The 6,849-nt window shown below is 43.1% G+C and overlaps 1 pseudogene; it reads right to left on the reverse strand.

Annotated features, from left to right (window-relative positions):
* Positions 1-1,280: 1,280 nt before the first annotated feature.
* LOC131522463 (uncharacterized) lies at positions 1,281-6,849 on the reverse strand (annotated as a pseudogene).

Here is a 6,849-nt window from a genome sequence, read left to right on the forward strand (position 1 = left end):
CCTTGCTTGCCCTTCCTAACATAACCTGGTGGGTAGACAAGAAGCACAATGAGCACTAGTGTTCCAAATTTAAAACATTCTCCCCATGCCATCCAATATGCATGACTTTATTCTCTTGTTGAACATGTACAAACATTTCAAGAATAATTTCTCAGCTCTGTAGGTCTATGCTATGCAAGTAAATGGTGTCCAGAAATTTTAAGGAAGGACATTAGGCCAAGTAAATTAGACTGTTTTACTATTTTTAAATTAAGTATTTCTTTTAAAAACCACTAAACAAAACGCTAGTTTATTCAGCATTAATTTACACAAAACTCAGGTCAGGAGATGTGTTCTAATACTTTTGAAAATGTACCTTATTCTTTAGAAGATTACACTGTAAAAAGTGAACAATTGGATCCGAAAAAAAAAAAAAAAAAAAACCTCAATTGGTAACACCTAAAAGTTTTTTTCAACTGAATTAATTACCTTTATTTGTAATAAATTAAGTTGAAAAAAAAAAATGAATGTCAGTTTGTCTGTTGGGGAACCATCAAAATAAAGTGTTAGCATATATTTAGCAGACATACTACTAATCCTCCAATGACTGCTAGTTGACATGCAGTTGCAGAGTTACTTATCAACAGCTGTCTAAAGGGTACCATCAAAATAATCAAACTGATATTAAAATAAAAATAGTTCAAAGCAATCTGATCTGATATCTGATCTTATGGCAGTTTGTGAGAAAAAAATTATTACTATTATTATTACTATACTTATAAGTGGTCATTGATGGCTTTAAGTAAAGTAGCATAAGAAAGGTGGCAAGATATTATAATACATTATAACTATGAGAAATATAATCCATTGTAACTTAAGTGGATGCAATGTGTTCCCTGTGTGTTATAAATCATCATACTCTTAAAAGCTATAACCACTAATAAGTAAATATTATAATACATTAAAACGGTTCTTATGAATATTCATAAGATGATATAACATATTATAAGGTTTTTTTATAATGCATTATGCATTCATTATAATGCCTTAAAATACCCTTATAATGTATTATAAATATGGGCTTCATAGAAAGTGTTACAACATTTCAATGCCATGCAATTACATTACCTGCTTATGGTCTTCTGTATCCATAACCTGGAGAGCAAATGAGTTGTTTGTAGAAAAAAAAAAAAGATATTGTCAGTACCACACACAGCTTACAATCTGTAATGTGCCTAAGAACAAAACAAAACAAACAAAACGTTTGTACAGCCCACTTACAGCTTAAGTCCCACCCACTTGCGGCTGGCCCACCCATTTGCAGCTGGCTCCGACCTCCGTTTATACCCATCTCGCCAGAGCTGCCACCTTGGGAGGAGCTGGAGTGGATGCCGCTGATTTGAGAGATTCTGCAGCAGGGGCTGCTACCTCAGGAGGAGCTGGACCGGATGCCGCTGATTTACATTTACATTTAGTCATTTAGCAGACGCTTTTATCCAAAGCGACTTACAATTGGGGAATACATCGAGCGATTAATCTTGAAGAGGCAATCAGACATACGAAGTGCTTGCAACACCAAGTCTCAGACATTGTTCAAATAAATACAAACTACCAAAGGAAGGAATAAGTAAAGATAATTTTTTTTTTTTTTTTTAAGTTTAGGATGAAGTCAAGTGCTGTCGAAAGAGATGAGTTTTCAGTTGTTGCTTGAAGATTGACAGGGATCCAGCATTCCGGATAGAGGTGGGAAGATCGTTCCACCAGCCAGGAATGGTGAATGAGAATGATCTAGAGAGTGATTTTGCGCCTCTCTGTGATGGTATCACGAGGCGTCGCTCACTAGCAGATCTCAGATTTCTGGAGGGGATGTAGTTTGTTAATAGAGAGTGCAAGTAAACGGGTGCTGAGCCAGTGGTTGTTCTATATGCAAGCATCAGTGTCTTGAACTTGATGCGAGCCGTGATTGGTAGCCAGTGCAGGGAGATAAAGAGAGGTGTAACATGGGCTCTTTTGGGCTCGTTGAAGACCAGTCGTGCCGCTGCATTCTGAATCATTTGTAGAGGTTTGACTGTATTAGACGGAAGTCCAGCCAGAAGAGCATTGCAATAGTCCAGCCTAGAAATGACAAGGGCCTGGACAAGAAGTTGTGCAGCATGCTCTGTCAGAAAGGGCCTGATCTTTCTGATGTTATATAGTGCAAACCTGCAAGATCGAGCAGTTTTGTAATGTGGTCTTTGAAGGTCAGCTGATCATCAAAGATTACACCAAGATTTCTGACCGAAGTTGATGGGGTTATTGTTGATGAACCTAACTGGATCGTGAAGTCATGCTGTAGAGTCGGAGTGGCAGGGAGGACAAGAAGCTCAGTCTTTGCCAGGTTGAGCTGCAGGTGATGTTCTTTCATCCATGCCGAGATGTCCGCCAGGCAACCTGAGATCCTTGCAGTTACCGTTGGATCATCTGGTTGAAAAGAGAGGTAGAGCTGTGTGTCATCAGCGTAGCAATGGTATGAGAATCCATGTGCCTGTATGATGGGACCCAGTGATGTAGTGTATGTGGAGAAGAGGAGGGTCCAAGAACTGATCCCTGAGGAACCCCAGTGACCAGTGTATGTGCTTTGGATACCTCACCTCCCAGGCCACCCTGAAAGACCTACCAGTGAGATAGGATTCAAACCAGCGAAGTGGAATGCCAGAGATGCCCAGTGATGAGAGGGTGGACAGGAGTATCTGATGATTGACAGTGTCAAAAGCGGCAGATAGGTCCAGCAGAATGAGGACTGATGATTTGGAATGGGCTTTTGCAATTCGCAGGGCTTCAGTGACCGAGAGAAGCGCAGTCTCAGTTGAATGGCCCCTCCTGAAACCTGACTGTTTAGCATCCAGTTTGTCGTTCTGTGAAAGAAACAGTGAGACTTGGTTGAAGACAACTCGTTCAAGTGTTTTCGCTATGAACGGAAGGAGAGAGACAGGTCTGTAGTTTTCTATAAGAGAAGTGTTTAATGTAGGTTTTTTGAGCAGTGGGGTTACCCGAGCCTGCTTGAACGCAATGGGGAAGTTACCTGTGAGTAGGGATGTGTTGATGATGTGTGTGAGTGCAGGTAAGAGTGTGGGTGAGATTGCTTGGAGAAGGTGTGAGGGGATTGGGTCAAGAGGACATGTTGTAGGATGGTTGGAGAGGAGAAGCTTGGATACTTCAGCTTCAGTGAGTGGACAGAAAGAAAAGATGGGAGTTTTAGCAGTGGATGTGGTAGGGTGAGGGTCCTGTGTGCGTGGAGGTGAAAACTGACCACTGATTGATCTAGTTTTGTCTGTAAAGAAAGTGGCAAAGTCATCAGCTGTAATAGAGGTGGAGGGAGGAGGTGGAGGGGGACAGAGGAGGGAATTAAATGTTCTGAAGAGATTACGCATGTCTGGAGCGCTGTCGATCTTGTTATGAAATGTGAGGATTTGGCAGTGTGGACTTTAGCAGAGAAGGATGTGAGCATAGACTGGTACCTACTGAGGTCCGACAGATCGTTTGATTTGCGCCATTTTCTCTCTGCCGCTCTGAGTGTAGTCCGATGTTCACGAAGAACCTCGGATAACCAGGGGTTGGAAGGAGCAGCCCGTGCGGGCCTAGAGGAGAGAGGACAAATGTCGTCTAGACAAGAGGTTAAGGTAGAGCATAAAGTCTCAGTAGCTGCGTTTACATCCAGAGATGAGAAATGGGTGGGTGAAGGAAGAGAGGAGGATACCACAGAGGAAAGATGGGAAGGAGAAAGGGAGCGCAGGTTTCGTCTAAAAGTAACTGGTAGGGGTTGGTGGCACAGGAGAAGCAAAGTGTAATGTAAATGTAATGAAGAAATGGTCCAGTATGTAGCGGTTGTACCAGAATGTTATCTGCAGTACAATTGCGTGTGTAAATTAAGTCAAGTTGGTTGCCTGATTTGTGCGTGCTAGTAGTGGTAAGGCGTTTGAGATCAAACGAAGCTAGGAGTGCATGGAAGTCTGTAGCATAAGGCTTGTCTAGGTGAATGTTGAAATCACCAAAGACTAGGAGTGGAGTGCCATCCTCCACGAAAGAGGACAGCAGCCCGTCCAGCTCCTCTAGGAAGGTGGCTAGAATTTGGCTAGGGGACGGTAAATGACCACGATCTGGAGTTTTATCGAGCTGATACAGTAATGGCATGAGATTCAAATGAGTTGTAATTGCATAGGGAAGAGCGGGTTGAGTATTTCCAATTGTTAGAAATGAGCAGACCAGTGCCTCCACCCCGCCAACTTGCCGGGGTGTGAGAGAAAGAGAGATTAGTAGAGAGAGCAGCTGGGGTTGCTGAGTCTTCTGGACGAATCCAGGTCTCAGTCAAGCCCAAGATGCTGAGCGTGATTTTAAAGAAAAGCAGAAATGAAGTCAGCTTTGTTGACAGCTGACTGACAATTCCAGAGACCCACAGAGAAGGAAAGAGGTGTAGTGAAGGAGGTAGAGATAAGGCGCAGGTTAGCAGGATTACGTTGCCGTCTGCGTGGGACGTTAGAGCGTGGTTGAGAGAGAACCGAATAGTTTGGAAACACATGATAGAGGTGGCAGGAAAGAGGATGGAAACGGAAAGTGTGTAAGAGAAGGGGGAAAAAAAGAAAAGATACTTAAGTGTGTCGCTCGGTGTCGTTGCTCGGTTAAAGTCGCGCAGGAAAAGTCGATGGTCTTTACCCTCGTCGGTCTTCACACGAGGAGGCTGAACGCTTCCGCTGATGCTTCCGCCAGCGCCGGACCTCTGATAAATACAGCCTTAACACACTACCGTGAAAACAGCTGTGGCCGGCTTCTGATTGGCCCAGCCAATAGCCTTGTGCAAATAACTCAAGACGAAACTAACACTTCGCTTGCAAGGAGCACTGAAAATGATCCAGGTTCCTTCTTAGCCGAGGTGCAAATTATTATAATTAACAGAAAGTGCAATCAAACAACGAAACCTCAACGAAAATGCAGAATAGAAATAGAAGGGAAACGAAAGTATTCCTTCCCAACAGCAAGTAAATAATTTAAACAACAGATCTATGACTAAGTATCGCAACACTTACGAGCTGCTGTCCGTCTCTTCTGGTGAATATTCGGCTTCTCCCGACTTGTAATAGCGAACAGGCAGTTTAAATACTTTTACAGTCGCTGTGGCCGGCTTCTGATTGGCCCAGCCAATAGCCTTGTGCAAATAACTCAAGACGAAACTAACACTTCGCTTGCAAGGAGCACTGAAAATGATCCAGGTTCCTTCTTAGCCGAGGTGCAAATTATTATAATTAACAGAAAGTGCAATCAAACAACGAAACCTCAACGAAAATGCAGAATAGAAATAGAAGGGAAACGAAAGTATTCCTTCCCAACAGCAAGTAAATAATTTAAACAACAGATCTATGACTAAGTATCGCAACACTTACGAGCTGCTGTCCGTCTCTTCTGGTGAATATTCGGCTTCTCCCGACTTGTAATAGCGAACAGGCAGTTTAAATACTTTTACAGTCGCTGTGGCGGCTTCTGATTGGCCCAGCCAATAGCCTTGTGCAAATAACTCAAGACGAAACTAACACTTCGCTTGCAAGGAGCACTGAAAATGATCCAGGTTCCTTCTTAGCCGAGGTGCAAATTATTATAATTAACAGAAAGTGCAATCAAACAACGAAACCTCAACGAAAATGCAGAATAGAAATAGAAGGAAACGAAAGTATTCCTTCCCCACAGCAAGTAAATAATTTAAACAACAGATCTATGACTAAGTATCGCAACACTTACGAGCTGCTGTCCGTCTCTTCTGGTGAATATTCGGCTTCTCCCGACTTGTAATAGCGAACAGGCAGTTTAAATACTTTTACAGTCGCTGTGGTCGGCTTCTGATTGGCCCAGCCAATAGCCTTGTGCAAATAACTCAAGACGAAACTAACACTTCGCTTGCAAGGAGCACTGAAAATGATCCAGGTTCCTTCTTAGCCGAGGTGCAAATTATTATAATTAACAGAAAGTGCAATCAAACAACGAAACCTCAACGAAAATGCAGAATAGAAATAGAAGGGAAACGAAAGTATTCCTTCCCAACAGCAAGTAAATAATTTAAACAACAGATCTATGACTAAGTATCGCAACACTTACGAGCTGCTGTCCGTCTCTTCTGGTGAATATTCGGCTTCTCCCGGGAAATTCTTCTCCCCAGAATTTGAGAGATTCTGCAGCGGGAGTTGCCACCTCGGGAGGAGAGGGCTCTGAATCAGATTCAAGGACTGGAATGGACTCTGGAGCAGACTTAGAGCAGTGTGTAGCTGCTCTACCAGTGCAAGAGTGAAGAGACTCTTAACTGGCGCTCTAAACTGGCGGCCATCTTGGGTAGAGACTCTAAGATGGCAGACATCTTGGGATGAGACTCTGGACTGGCAATCACAGAACAAGATGGTGCAAAAACACAGGAGTGGTGACCATAATCACAGGACCTGCTGGTGGCCATGATGGGTCAAGCTCCGCTACCAAAGGAGCTTGCCGATGTTGCCCTACCCCAAATAAAAAAATTCTTAGGGGTATCAACAAAGTCCTCTGCTTCTCCCACCATGAAAGAAGAGCCACATAATAACAGAGCATCATCCATTAAGTCTCTTAGAGAGCATTTAACTTCCCCTCTAGGTAGTCATGATTTAGTTGGCTCATAAAATCCAAAGCAGAACAAGTCCTTAAAAAAAATTTCATCATACAGCGGTACTTGATATGACAACTCACAGAACCAGTGAACATATTCCTCAATAGATAGGCCTCCTTACCGAAGATGTAGTAGCTGGTCGACTGGGTCCATGGTTGGGCTGGGTTGTTGAATAAAGCCGCTGGATCCAGGTATGGCTGATTATTCTGTAACAT

Source organism: Onychostoma macrolepis, chromosome 16, assembly GCF_012432095.1.
Source record: "Onychostoma macrolepis isolate SWU-2019 chromosome 16, ASM1243209v1, whole genome shotgun sequence".
Classification (NCBI taxonomy): domain Eukaryota; kingdom Metazoa; phylum Chordata; class Actinopteri; order Cypriniformes; family Cyprinidae; genus Onychostoma; species Onychostoma macrolepis.